Source organism: Zonotrichia albicollis, chromosome 6 (assembly GCF_047830755.1).
Source record: "Zonotrichia albicollis isolate bZonAlb1 chromosome 6, bZonAlb1.hap1, whole genome shotgun sequence".
In the NCBI taxonomy this organism is placed as follows: Eukaryota; Metazoa; Chordata; class Aves; order Passeriformes; family Passerellidae; genus Zonotrichia; species Zonotrichia albicollis.
In genome coordinates, this window is record NC_133824.1 from 2,647,319 (window position 1) to 2,659,466 (window position 12,148).

A 12,148-nucleotide genomic window follows, 5' to 3' on the forward strand; every position below is an offset into this window, starting at 1 on the left:
CTTCTTTGTTCTGGTTTTCCTTTCAGTGCTCTCCAGGATCTCTGTGCTGACATGCCCTGTGGCAGGGATGGGAGGCACAGAGCAGGAAGGGGGAGGATTTCTGAGGAGCCTCTGTGCTCATTATGGGCTGGCTCTTCAGCAGCACTGTCTGCAAAGGGTAATGACATTGTTGGAGTGACGCTGCAAAAGCAACAAAGATCCTGAATGGCCATCAGAAGCTTTTTGCTTTGTTTAAATAAATTGCTTCATCCTAATTTTACCATACACATTGAAGTATTTTCCTTCAAATAAGAAGTAAATTCCGTTAGGAAATTAGTCCAGGTGCCAATCACATCATCTTTCTTGTTGACTTGGCTTCATCTTTACCTAACCAGTCTTTGGTGATTTACCATTGGTTAGATCCTATGAGATCACCTTATGATTTCATTGCAGTTCAGCACAGGAATCTATCCTGTACACCACAGGCTGTTTCTACCTTATCTGCATTTTAATGGCTCTTCCAGTTCCATGGTTTGGATTCTGCAGCCCTTCCCACCAGACATGAGCATGTTTTGACCTCAATTTGAGAGGAAACAAAGTGCTGCAAATGACTTTTCCATGAGTGAAGCACCAGATAAGGTTTTACAAATGGAAAGGTGAGCCACAGAGCACCATCTATGCTAACCCTCTGTTTAAAAGAAGAAAAATAAAAGGAAGCAGCCAGCTGTCCTACTCCTTCTGACACAGTCAGACATTGCTTTGCAGGATTCACCTTCTTCCAGAAGTAGTGATTAAAATTTAACACTCAGTATCTTCAGATGACACGGTTAAAAAAAGCAGCTGATACATCACAGAGGATATTCTCAGCAGCTGTCAGCCAGGTTTTCTGAGTAGTTGAACAATTCTTCATACACAACCACTGTGTTGCAGCCATCCCAAACACACGGGCTGCCTTTTCCTAGACACAAATTAACATGAATCTTATTCCTCCTGCAATTTTGCCACTGACTCAATGCATAGCTGAGCCCAGAAGCAGCAGCATTTTGCTGTTGGTGGCAGTTTTGGAGGCTGTACTTAAAACTGAGCAGATTTGATGACTTGTGTGGACATTTATATTCACAGCAAATCCAACGATATTCCCAGGAGGAGCAATAGTTAGTTCCAGTGTCCTTGACAAGTATGAGCAACAGCATGTTTGTGGCAGGGTAAAATTCTCCCTGTGGCATTCTCTGCTTCCAGTCCTCTTGTGTTGTGTAGTCTGACATGTTCTCCATTAAAGAGGAGTCAGGCAAGAAATTCAGAACTTCTTAAAATTTTTATTATTTTTCCTCTTTGTCAACTGAAATATTTGTAAATTTTCTGTGGAAAACAAGAGTGAAAATAGACCTGTCACAATGCTTTGTTCTTATTCACATTCTGGGTTTTAATCTTGAGATCCAATTTAGTTTCTCACTTGTTGAAAGGAGGTTGTACCAAGATTGGGGCAGTCTCTGTTCTACAGTACATGGCAGGAATTGGCTTCAAGTTTTGCCAAGGGAGGTTTAGAGTGGATATGAGGAACAGTTTTTCCATGGAAAAGGTGGTCAAGCACTGGAACAGGCTGCTCAGGGAAGAGGTGGAGTCACCATCCCAGGTATTTAAAAGATGTGTAGATGTGGAACTTAGGGACATGGTTTAGTGGTGACCTTAGCAATGCTGGGTTAATGGTTGGTCTTGATGATCTTAAGGTTCTTTTCCAATCTAAGTCATTCTGTGATTCTTTTGCCAAGTAAGACCATGTGTTCCTGAAAAACTTTCAGAAGGAAAATTTCATCAAATCTTGCATGTGCCTGTGAAAAGAAGCTTCAGTGAGTTTGCATTTTCATCAGAGGCACCCTTCAACAAGAAGTAAAATGGTGTTCCATTGTGTTTTTTAAAGCTTGTACAGCAATTATACAGATTTTGGATTTATGATGCTTTCAAAAATCTAAAGTACCATTCTTTCATGATTTCTAGGTGACAAATTCAGGGACTTCTCCACTTGTTTGTCGGCTGTAGTAAATAATTTGCTATGAATTAATCACATTTTATGTGTTCTATGTGCTAACATCCAACCAAATGTGAAGGCAAGAGTTGAATTTCTATTCTAGAGAGGCTTTTCTCCCCTTAGATTTCAAGAAAAAAAATCAATTTCAGACTATGCAAAGGTCAGTTTGCTTAAGTTTTTGTCAAAGTACAAGACAAGACTGGATAATGATCACTAGATTTGGGTGGATGTGGGCTGGCTTGTCTCACTGCTGACAATCACTCCACTACTTTGGCTGTGGATTTGCAATTCTTTGCTAAAGAAAGAAACTGAAGAAACCCCCAGGCCTCCATTGCTCACTATTGTTCTCCCAAGCCAGCAATGAAAGCAAAACTTCAAAGCTCTATAAATCTGGTATTAGTTAAGAAGATAATGATAATCATGAATATTCCAGAAGTGCCTGTGGGATGACTCTGAGTGGCCTGACACTGCTGTGGAGCAGCAGATGGCCACAGCCTTGGAAGGTCTGTAGCCCAAGTTGGCGTCAGAAAACCACATTGTTATTGCAAGCTTTCTTTAGAGATGTGTCTTTGTGTTAAGATGTAAATCAATCATTGCAGGGGCTGCTTCTGAACCAAGAGTATAGCACAGGCAGCCACGAGTACATCCAGGTTTTTGAGGTAAAATTCAAGCTTTGTGGGGTAACTTTTTTTTTTTCCTGAGACAATGCAGATTAACAAAGCTTTCTGGGCTTGATGAATTTTGGTCAGGTCCAGTTTTTGCCAGAGTTCTGGCAGCCCATCGTTGTGTAATCATTAGAGAAGGGAGAATCAAATGCTGCACATTACCTGCTCCATGCTGCCCGCTGATGGATCACACTCACATCAGACATGGATAATCTCTCTGAAGCTGCCTTCACCCATCTTGTTTTGGTGCTTCAAGGCTCATGAGTGGTTTTTTATTTGATGTTTTTTCACTTCAATCTGATTCAAAATGCAAGGAGAAAGCATTGGTTTTCTAATCACCCTAGACATGAACTCTGGTGAAGAGGTTGAGAGAGGCAGCAGCTGCTTCTGGCTGATCCTGATGCAAAAAACAAGCCTCTGCAAATGGCAACACATCAGACAGTGTTTATTCACCATCCTGAATCAAAATGGACATGAGCATATGCTGTCATTCTTCTTGAAGAAATGTATTCTTATTTAAGAACCTAGGGGAAAAAAAATCCACAATTCTATAGGCATTTGCTATTCACATCTAGAGCCAAATCCAGTGGTTGGACTCTGAGTCATCTGTAATTTATCCATAGTAGCCTGAAGCAATTTGTTTCATTTGAAATACATGAGGATGTTTCTCTCTGGCTATAATAGAGGTGAGGTACCTGAGTCAGAATAAAGATTATCCAGGTCAGGAAAAAGGAGGAGTAGTGACAGGAGGGGACTGAAGGCGAGCAGGACTCTGCTATCTCTCCTGGTTTGTTTACAAGTCTTGCTATCTCTCATCAGTGCCTGAAGCCAGAGAAGCGTGGGCTTCACCCAGCTCTTTAAAGTGTAGATTGAGTTACTCCTGTTGTTGATGCTCGATGTGGATCATTTAATTCATTCTGCAGAAAATGTGAAAATCATGTGGCTGCAGCAACTTAGCCCAGGAGCAAGATGTCTTGGGAGCTTAGTTTTCTCTCTTTTATTAGGAAGCACTGGAACATATCCCAGTGGCTACATCAGTGGCCCCACTAACATTTCTGGCAGAAAAGGAGTAACTGGTGCTTCATGCTGCAGGGGTTTCAGATGGTATATCCAGTCGCTCCAGATGAGACACAGATGACACCCAGCCTGTCTGTGAAAGTACTTAGAGGCACTCAATGCCAAGTAAAAATAAATGCTTATCACTATTTTTATATGCAGTTTAAGAAATTTAACCATTCTGTCTAAGACATTAGGTTTACAGTTGGTATTGCCCAGTATGGCTTGAATGAGTTAAGTAAATATATTAAAGTCCTCCTGTTAAAACAGTTCCATCTCTCCTCCCCCAAAGCAGCTAAAGATCCATTCAAAACAAGGAATTTGAATCATATTCACAACAAGCATGTTTTTTACCAGAAGAAAGAAAAAGACTTTACTACTTCCTCTCCTTCATTCAGATGCCAGAGGATTGACATCATTTGTGGTCCTGATTCATCTGTCAAAGAGCTTCAGTGCAGCAGTGGAGTGCCCAGGGTCACCTCTGCAGCAAAGGAATGACAGGAGATGGGGCTACTTGGGAAGGTAAAGCCCTTCTAGTGGCTATGGCAAGGAACAGGACATGGGTCTGGTCACTGCAGACAACAAGAAATCACTTCAGCCTGTGCCAAAGGAGATGAATAAAGATATGCCACCCTGACCGTCAATGGGGAATTCAATACTCTCAGCAGAGTCCTCTGATATATCACACACAGTGCACACTTTTCCAAATCTCAGGTAGGCTCTCATTCAGATTTATTTTCCTGCCTCGATGCAAAGGTCAGTCTGAGCTACAGAGGTTCTGGAGTTCTCACCTCCATGTACACTTGGCCTAGTGTATTGTTGATATTTGTTGGTCTAGCAAAATGTGCTGTCCAGCATTAGGGGAAAAATAATAGGGTTCCAGCACTGCCATCTAATAAGTTCCCAGATGCTCAAAAATAGTAGGAAAATCCTTGTTTTGTACCCTGGATTCCATTTTCTTGTGGAAAATCACATTAAATTATCATTTTTTGTGGAATATGGAAAGTTCCACCTGCCATACACGTGTTATGTTATTGAGGAAAAGGGAAATCCTTGATACTGTTTACAGACAGCTTGTTTGTTCAGCATTGTCTAGAGCTGGCCAACCAACCTTAAAATAAAACTGCAAGCAAAATGCTTGCAGGAACCAAAATTATTTACTGTCAAAAATATCTACTCATTCAACGAGTTCAGCTAAACCTTCCTTTTACAGCCTGCAGTTTGATTCATGGAAGAAACTAGAGAGCTGTGCTTTAGCTGAGATTCAGGATATTGCTGAGCACTTATTTTTGGTGGATGGGAAGGATGGGATGCCTGTTCCTTAGGATGAAAAGGCAAAGCCCTCTCTTTGGTAATTCCACAATGGAGTTACCTTCCATCCTCTTTGGGTGTTCCAGAACATCCAGGACAGGGCTGGGTCATTTCTGGTGTGACACTAAGCTCTCTGTGAGTCTGCTGCTTTCAACAAACTCAGTAACTTCACACCTGTGGAAGGTAGAGAACAGCATTAATTTGATTTTACAGCTAGCCAGAACGCTGCTGTCAGGTTCTAGGAACTGACAACCAGAGCACATGAACTCTCATGGACTCTGCTGGAGTCACCCGCCTAAGGTTTCATCTCACAAAACATTTAGCTTTGCTTTATGACTGTCACATCTAACATTCCTAAGAAGGAGGTTTTTCTTACTTTGATTTTTAAAATCTCTCCTTCTCTCCCTTGTTTTATTATCCTCTTCATACTTTTCTCATCCATTCAAAACTTTTAGCTGTAAATGTCCTTCAGTGACCCTTTTCACTTGGCCACATGCCTTCCATTTGGTGTTTCAAGATCCCATGAAAGGTGGGGGTATCTCACCTTTTTACTTATTTATCTTTTTTTTTTGAGAAAAACAAAACAAAACCAGAACTGTCTCAAGGTGTTAGACAATTTTTCAGTTTAAATCATGATTTAACCTCAGTATGCTGCTGAGCAAGATATTCTTGAAATCCTCAATACTCTGGTGCAGCATTCATAATCTGGCCTTTATAAATAAACATGTATTGAAAAAAAAAATCAAGGTTGATGTGGGGCCATTTTTTGTCAGGTTTGGAAAGATAAAGTCTAGAAAACTGAGCTTGCTCCAGCCCTGGACAATCCTGGTGGGAGAGTGTAAAGTTGCTTTACTTTTGCTCCTTAGAAATTTCATCTTTGTGAGGGAGACTGAAGAGAATTTGAATCTCTGAAGTATTGCAGATACATTGTTTTCTTTCTGCCTGACCTAGTGAGAAAGCCTCGAGTGAATTTTTCCTTTGCTGCTTCCCTGTTGGAAGCAGCCAGTGGAGGAGATTTACACAGACCCCACTTACAGATGGCAGAGTGGCTTGTAGCATTAACACACAATTCATTAAAAAAAGTGTTCTGCCCTGTGTTTAGCATGCAGAAGGAGTGTGCATTGTACACTCAGCAGTTGTTCATGGGCTTTTTGTGACTCAGTAAATAGGCAGGCTGCACATGAGCTACCCACCCAAAATACCTCAGGTTAATGTTCTCCATTTCTGGCAACTCAGAAAGACTCAGCCCCTGGCATGCCTGTCCATTTACCACAGCTGAGTTCAGAGGGTGTGATGTCTCATATTTTGGGGCCTAGAGCCAATTTTTTTATTGTTATGGAGTATTTGTATTAGCTGGGATTTCCATCAGCAGCCAGTCAAGGGCAGAGCAGGCCCCCATAGCAACTGCCTAAACAGCTCTAACTCAAAAACTTTGTCATTTTTATATTTCCTGTGTTTCCCTCTGTGTTCTTGTGTTTAAATCTTGCTGAAGACTCTTTCCAGGCTCTGAATGGGCTTCTCTCCTGGTGCAAAGCCCAACCATTGCCAAGGACTGGCTGCTCAGGAGGTGGCATCAGCTCCTGGGCAGATACAGGCACCCCAAGAGAGCAAGTTTTCTTTATGCCAGGCTGGTTGCTGAGGGAGAACTTTGGATGTGCTGGTGTGCAGGCTACTCTGGGAGGCAAAGGGATGCCCAATCTCTTCATGTCTGTCTCCTGCTCATAAAAGTGATCTTTCTCTTTGGCCTTTCCCATCACCAAAGCATCTCTTCGGGCAGAAAAACTGTTTTGCCTCCATCCCTGAACAGCTCAGGTCAAGTTTTGCCCTCAGGCTACCAACGGGAGCAAGCCAAGCACCTCCTGAAGTTGAATTGCTGGTGAAGGCACTCTCTGGCAGTCATTCTCCTAGCACTGATCCCAGCCAGCCTGAGTAATTCTGAGCAATTCTGTGTGTACTCAGCAAGTCAGCCAGCTGTAGTTGCAGAAGGAAATCATCTTTGTGCCATTGCTTTCAAGGTCCAGCTACAAAATCTGCTGGTGCTGAGTCATTGGTCACCCAAGAGCAGCAGCAGGCAGAGTGGTCTGATTCTGACACACAGTCCATGCACTTTTAACAAATTGCATGTTTCCTGTTATCTGCTAGCAGCTGATAACTCATTCCAACCATATCTGTCTCTGAAAGAGCATTGTAATAATTGTAGTGCTAAGCTCCAGCCAAGATGCAGGGAAGGACAAAGCAGCAGGGCTCCAAATATTTCTCTCATGGAAATTGCCTTGTGAAACAATCAGCATTTCCACCTGGAAGTCAAAATGCTGGATTTTTCTTCAAAAGTGAAGATGGTAGATATTTAGGAAGGTTAAAGAGGTGATGGGCAGTGTAAAAGTCTCTTTGCAATATCACACAAAGAACCTATGGCTTGTTTCACTGTGAGAGGTGAATGGCAAGAGTTTACACTGTTGTTTTTCTCCTTGACTGTGCCAAGAAGTGTCATGCGAGGTGTAAATACCTGAGATCTGACTTTGTGCTCCTTGCTCAGCAGAAACTCCCACAGAAGCAGTGCAACAGGAGCACTGCCCTGGCTAAGAATTTTGTGTTAAATTTCAGAAACTTGAGCTTGCTGCAGCTGACTGATTGTGCAGCAGGAACTCTGCAGGTCTCCCTGTGAGAAAGGTGAGCTCTGACACCTCTATTTCACAGGCAGGGAATAATGACAGAAAGCAAGTTTCTCTGTGGTTTCCATTGCCACAGGTAACATGTTTGTGGTGACAAGTGTTGGTGCAAGCCAGGTATCAAAATCCTTAATAAACCCCCATCAAGCCAGGTATCAAAATCCTTACTAAAGCCCCCATCCTTGGCAGATCTATCTGAAAAGGAAGAATGCAGTAACACCACAAACCCTCCTGCAAATCCCATTCTGGTAAGAGTGGGCACTATTAGGATCATGCCTTCCACAGCAGGGGTTAATATAAAAGCATACATCAGAGCCATCTTTTCAAATTAGTATTTCATTCCTAAGTGCCCTTTAGCTCGCTACATCACAGAACAGAGATGACATTTCTGTCCTTGTAAATGTGCTGCACTCCTCTAATCAGGATGTGTTGTGTTGGTGTTACTGGCTGCTAACACAGCCTGGCCTGCTGCAGCAATCCCATTTGGAAAATCTTGGGAATATTTTGCCATCTCTGTGGCCAGCCTAGAGCCTTTCAAATAGGGCTGTATTGATGAGGAAGGACTATTTGCTAACTGTGTCATCTATCAAGCACAGCGGAAATACAACAAGTAGCAGGGATTCAAAATAGCTTTTAACTGGACAATGCACTGTCCACATGTACACACAAAACTCTGTGTTGTGTTCATTTCAAATCTCATCCATCCCACAGCCTCTGTTGCACCAAGGGTAATGTAGCAGATGACTTCATTCCTTTGCCATCCCTCACACTTCAGTGCAGAATTTCCTTGACTCTGAGGTTTTGGAGCAGTACAGGAAAGCACACAAGTGACACAGGTTAACTTGGACCCTACTCTGATGCAAATACCAGAAGAAAATGGTTTTCAGTGTCTCAGTTATCCCAGGTGGGTGTATAAGAAGTGAATCCACTACTTGTATAAGAAAGGAATGACTCACTGTGTTCAGCCACAAGCCAAGGGAGATTTCAGTGGCTTGCATTAGGATCTAGAAACAGCTTGGGATCTGGGATGGCGCCGGATGAGGTGAGGTGAGACCTGTGCATTAGTTGGATTTGTATGAAAATTAGAGGGCCCACACTGGACTATTTGGCATTTTGCTCATCAGCTGGAGCTCCAGCTTCAGCACTGAGCTCCAGGTACCAGGTCAAGGATGGCTGCAAACAAGGTGCTCTGTGGGAAAGCTGTGGTAAAACACCTGCTGCATCTGAGCATCTTTCACCATCTGGAGTTAGACAAGGAGACTTACAGCTTTCAGATATGTAAATATGTCAAATTATTGATGTTACAGATGGTTTATGAGTTTCTTGAACAACCGGCCTGAACTTGTTCAGTTCTGAGATTCACCTCAATTTTTTAATGAATTCTCTACAGCAACTGATCTTCAATGCTCTGACCTTTTCCTCCCTCTCTGTTCTCCAGAGAATAAGATATTGCAGATGTGAGTGGGTAAGAGGGCTAAAATAAAAGTCAAAATGCAACAATAAAAATGAAAAATATAGAGCATGCAGAAAAATATTTTTATATTGAAATGAAAGAAAATACTACAAAGCCAAAGAAGTTTGGTACCACCAATTTCTAATAACAATTTCCACATGCTTGCCATGTATGTGCAATCTGCAGCACTCCAGTTTGGCAGTAAAAAAATAAACATTTATAGTGACCACAGCAGTCTTTTTGAAACCTGACAGAGGTACCCAAGAGACCAGAAACTTTAGAGTACAAGTCAAAACTGGTGCAAGTCCATCTTGGTAGTGAAAGATATACAGAGGCTTAAGTGTGGCTTCCTGTTGCAGTAACTTGATTGTCTCAGGTCCCCTGTGACTGCCTTGGAAATATCCACCAGCAGCTTAGAGGGCTGACAGGGAATTTGAGCTTGTGTACTGACATTTCTGAAGGCTGGCAGGGAACATGATAGTAAATGGTTGGCCATTCTGACATGAGTTTACTTGCCAGAGAGGTAGTATTACATCAGCTCAAACCCTCTGGAAAGTATACTGAGTTCAGAATCTCCTTCGGTCTAAGCTAAATGTGCCACATGGGGGGATTAAAAGCCTTGGTATACTCAGATTTTCAAATTGGCTCCATGTGTATTCAAAAATCTGGATTTAGAGCCTGTTACACAGTTTTGATGAAGCAGCCCTGAAATCAGTGAGTCAGTATACGAAGTTATTTGGGTTTGAATTTCATTTCTATTATGAAGTACAAAAAACCTACATTTTATTGCTGCTTAGAAATGTATCTTGGTCAAAAGATTATAATTTATTCTTTACCTTCCCATCTTAAATTGTCCAGAAAGATCCTAGGGTGAGACCATAGGCTGGGTCACTGGAGCAATATTTTATGAATGTTTTGCAGCAGTACAGGAAGATCATTTCTTCATTGCAGTAAGTGGAAGAAGGGTAGCTTTCTCATTCACTGGTGAGAGCATTTGAATGAGTCTCAGAAGACTTACACTGCACTACAGATTATCTTTTGAGAAGTTACCACAGTTCTTTTATAGTGCAAAACAAAATGTCCTTTCTATAAGTGCTTTAATAACCCAACTTGGAGGCAGCAATAAGAGCATCACAGTAAAAAAAGTGTCTGAGCAAGAAGTCAGTAGCTGTGATCCTCCCACAGTGCAGTTTCCAGCAATACACTGTGCTGCTGGTTAGCACTGGCTTACAGTGTTATTTAAGAACTGAGCCCAGTGCCTGTGTTTGCTCACTTTGTCAGAACAGAGATTTATAGTGAATGTTCTTCCACCAGAGTGAGAGCGCCAAGACTTCCCTGCAGACACTGACTTTCCCTGGAGGGTTTCAAATCCAAGCACATCCTGACCTTACTCCCTGTCTGACAAAAATACTGCTTGTGGTGCTTTGTTTCCATGACATGCCTTGAGAAATGCTGTTATAAAATCAACATTTCAGGCAGTGTGGATTGCTAAGCCCCTTAATATTTTTTATTATAAAAACTGAAAGAGTTCTCTGTATTCTGCATGCCTTCTTCCACAAACAGCCAGAATCCTGAAAACTGTTGTACTTTTCATCAACAGAGGAAGGATTTTGCCCAAGCTTACTCCTGACATTTTGTCACTGGGTCTTTATGGAGGCTAACCCCGCCCAGCTGCATTAGTAGAGTAAATATGTAATACCTTGCTAGACCAGAAGGTCTATGCCTGTTTTGCAGGTATACAAAAAAATGGTTTTGCCTTTAGCAGACTGTCATGAATATATGGCAAAATTTGTTTTAATTTACATTTTCTGTTTTCTGTAACTTTTCATCTGTCACTGTTGCAGTTTGTAGCTGTTTTGGGTTTTTTTCATTCCCAGCCTTTTGTTTAAAGCATAGCACTTTTCCACACTCTCCCTTATTGTGAACATATTTCTAAGAACATGCAAGGAAAGGCTGAGCTTTCCCTGAAGTAACTGAATAAATGCCAGGGCCAAGGGCAGTTTTATCTGGGGGAACTTTGATCTGACTAGTCCTGGAACCTCCCCAGCAGGGAAAATAGATGGCCTGCAAGCATTCCAGCACAGACCATTCTATGAGTCTATGATTCCATGATTCTATGATTCTATGGCAATTCCTGGGCATGCCATGGGACCACAATAAAGTTGAGTACTAAACTAATGTCCATTCATATCATTTTTGCTTAGATGTAATATATTGGCAGAGGTTCTTCATTCTGGTGAAATTCCACCTTCAGTGTCAAAATACCCTCTGATTTCAGCAGGGCCAAGATGTCATGAGTCTGCTTTCATGCGACATGGACTACACACCTTTGATGGGAGTGAAAATTTCAACAGAGTTGCAGGCACAGTATTCCACCTAGGGTAAAGGTACAAAGAATTTCCTTTCCATAGATTATTCTAGCAAGGTTTATAAATAGTTCATAAGTCTCTGGAAGTGCTGAGTGCGCTTCCTGTTTTCAACAATCAAGCCTCAGGTCATCCAACTCAGGTTAGTCTTATACTGTAAAGGAAAAAACATCCTTAACCACCAGCACGGACTTCCTAAAGTGATGATAAAGCTACTTCTTGGCAGTGTAACAGACCCCTTTTCCACACTAGGACTGAGTGCTACATCTTCCACAATCCACTTCCAGGCTAAATTCTGTCTTGTTTCTCATCAGGATAAACTTCACATAATTCCAACAAAGACAATGAAGCAATTCCAGATTTACCAGGATGCCATGAAGAGCAGATTCTGGTCCTCTGCTTTTATAGTTGAGGTGGATGAGACCACAGACAATGCCTTCATCATGGAAGGGAAAACTGGAGTCTAACACTTGCTGGTCTCTAAAGGCTTGGTCTCCTCCTGAAGCAGCAAACAGAGGGAGGCTGTGTGAGAATTATATAAAGTGAGCCAATGCCTCAGTTCTTGATAGAGTCATCTATTCATTTTGCACAGCCTAGCTAAGCCCTGTTCCACTTGTGACTCA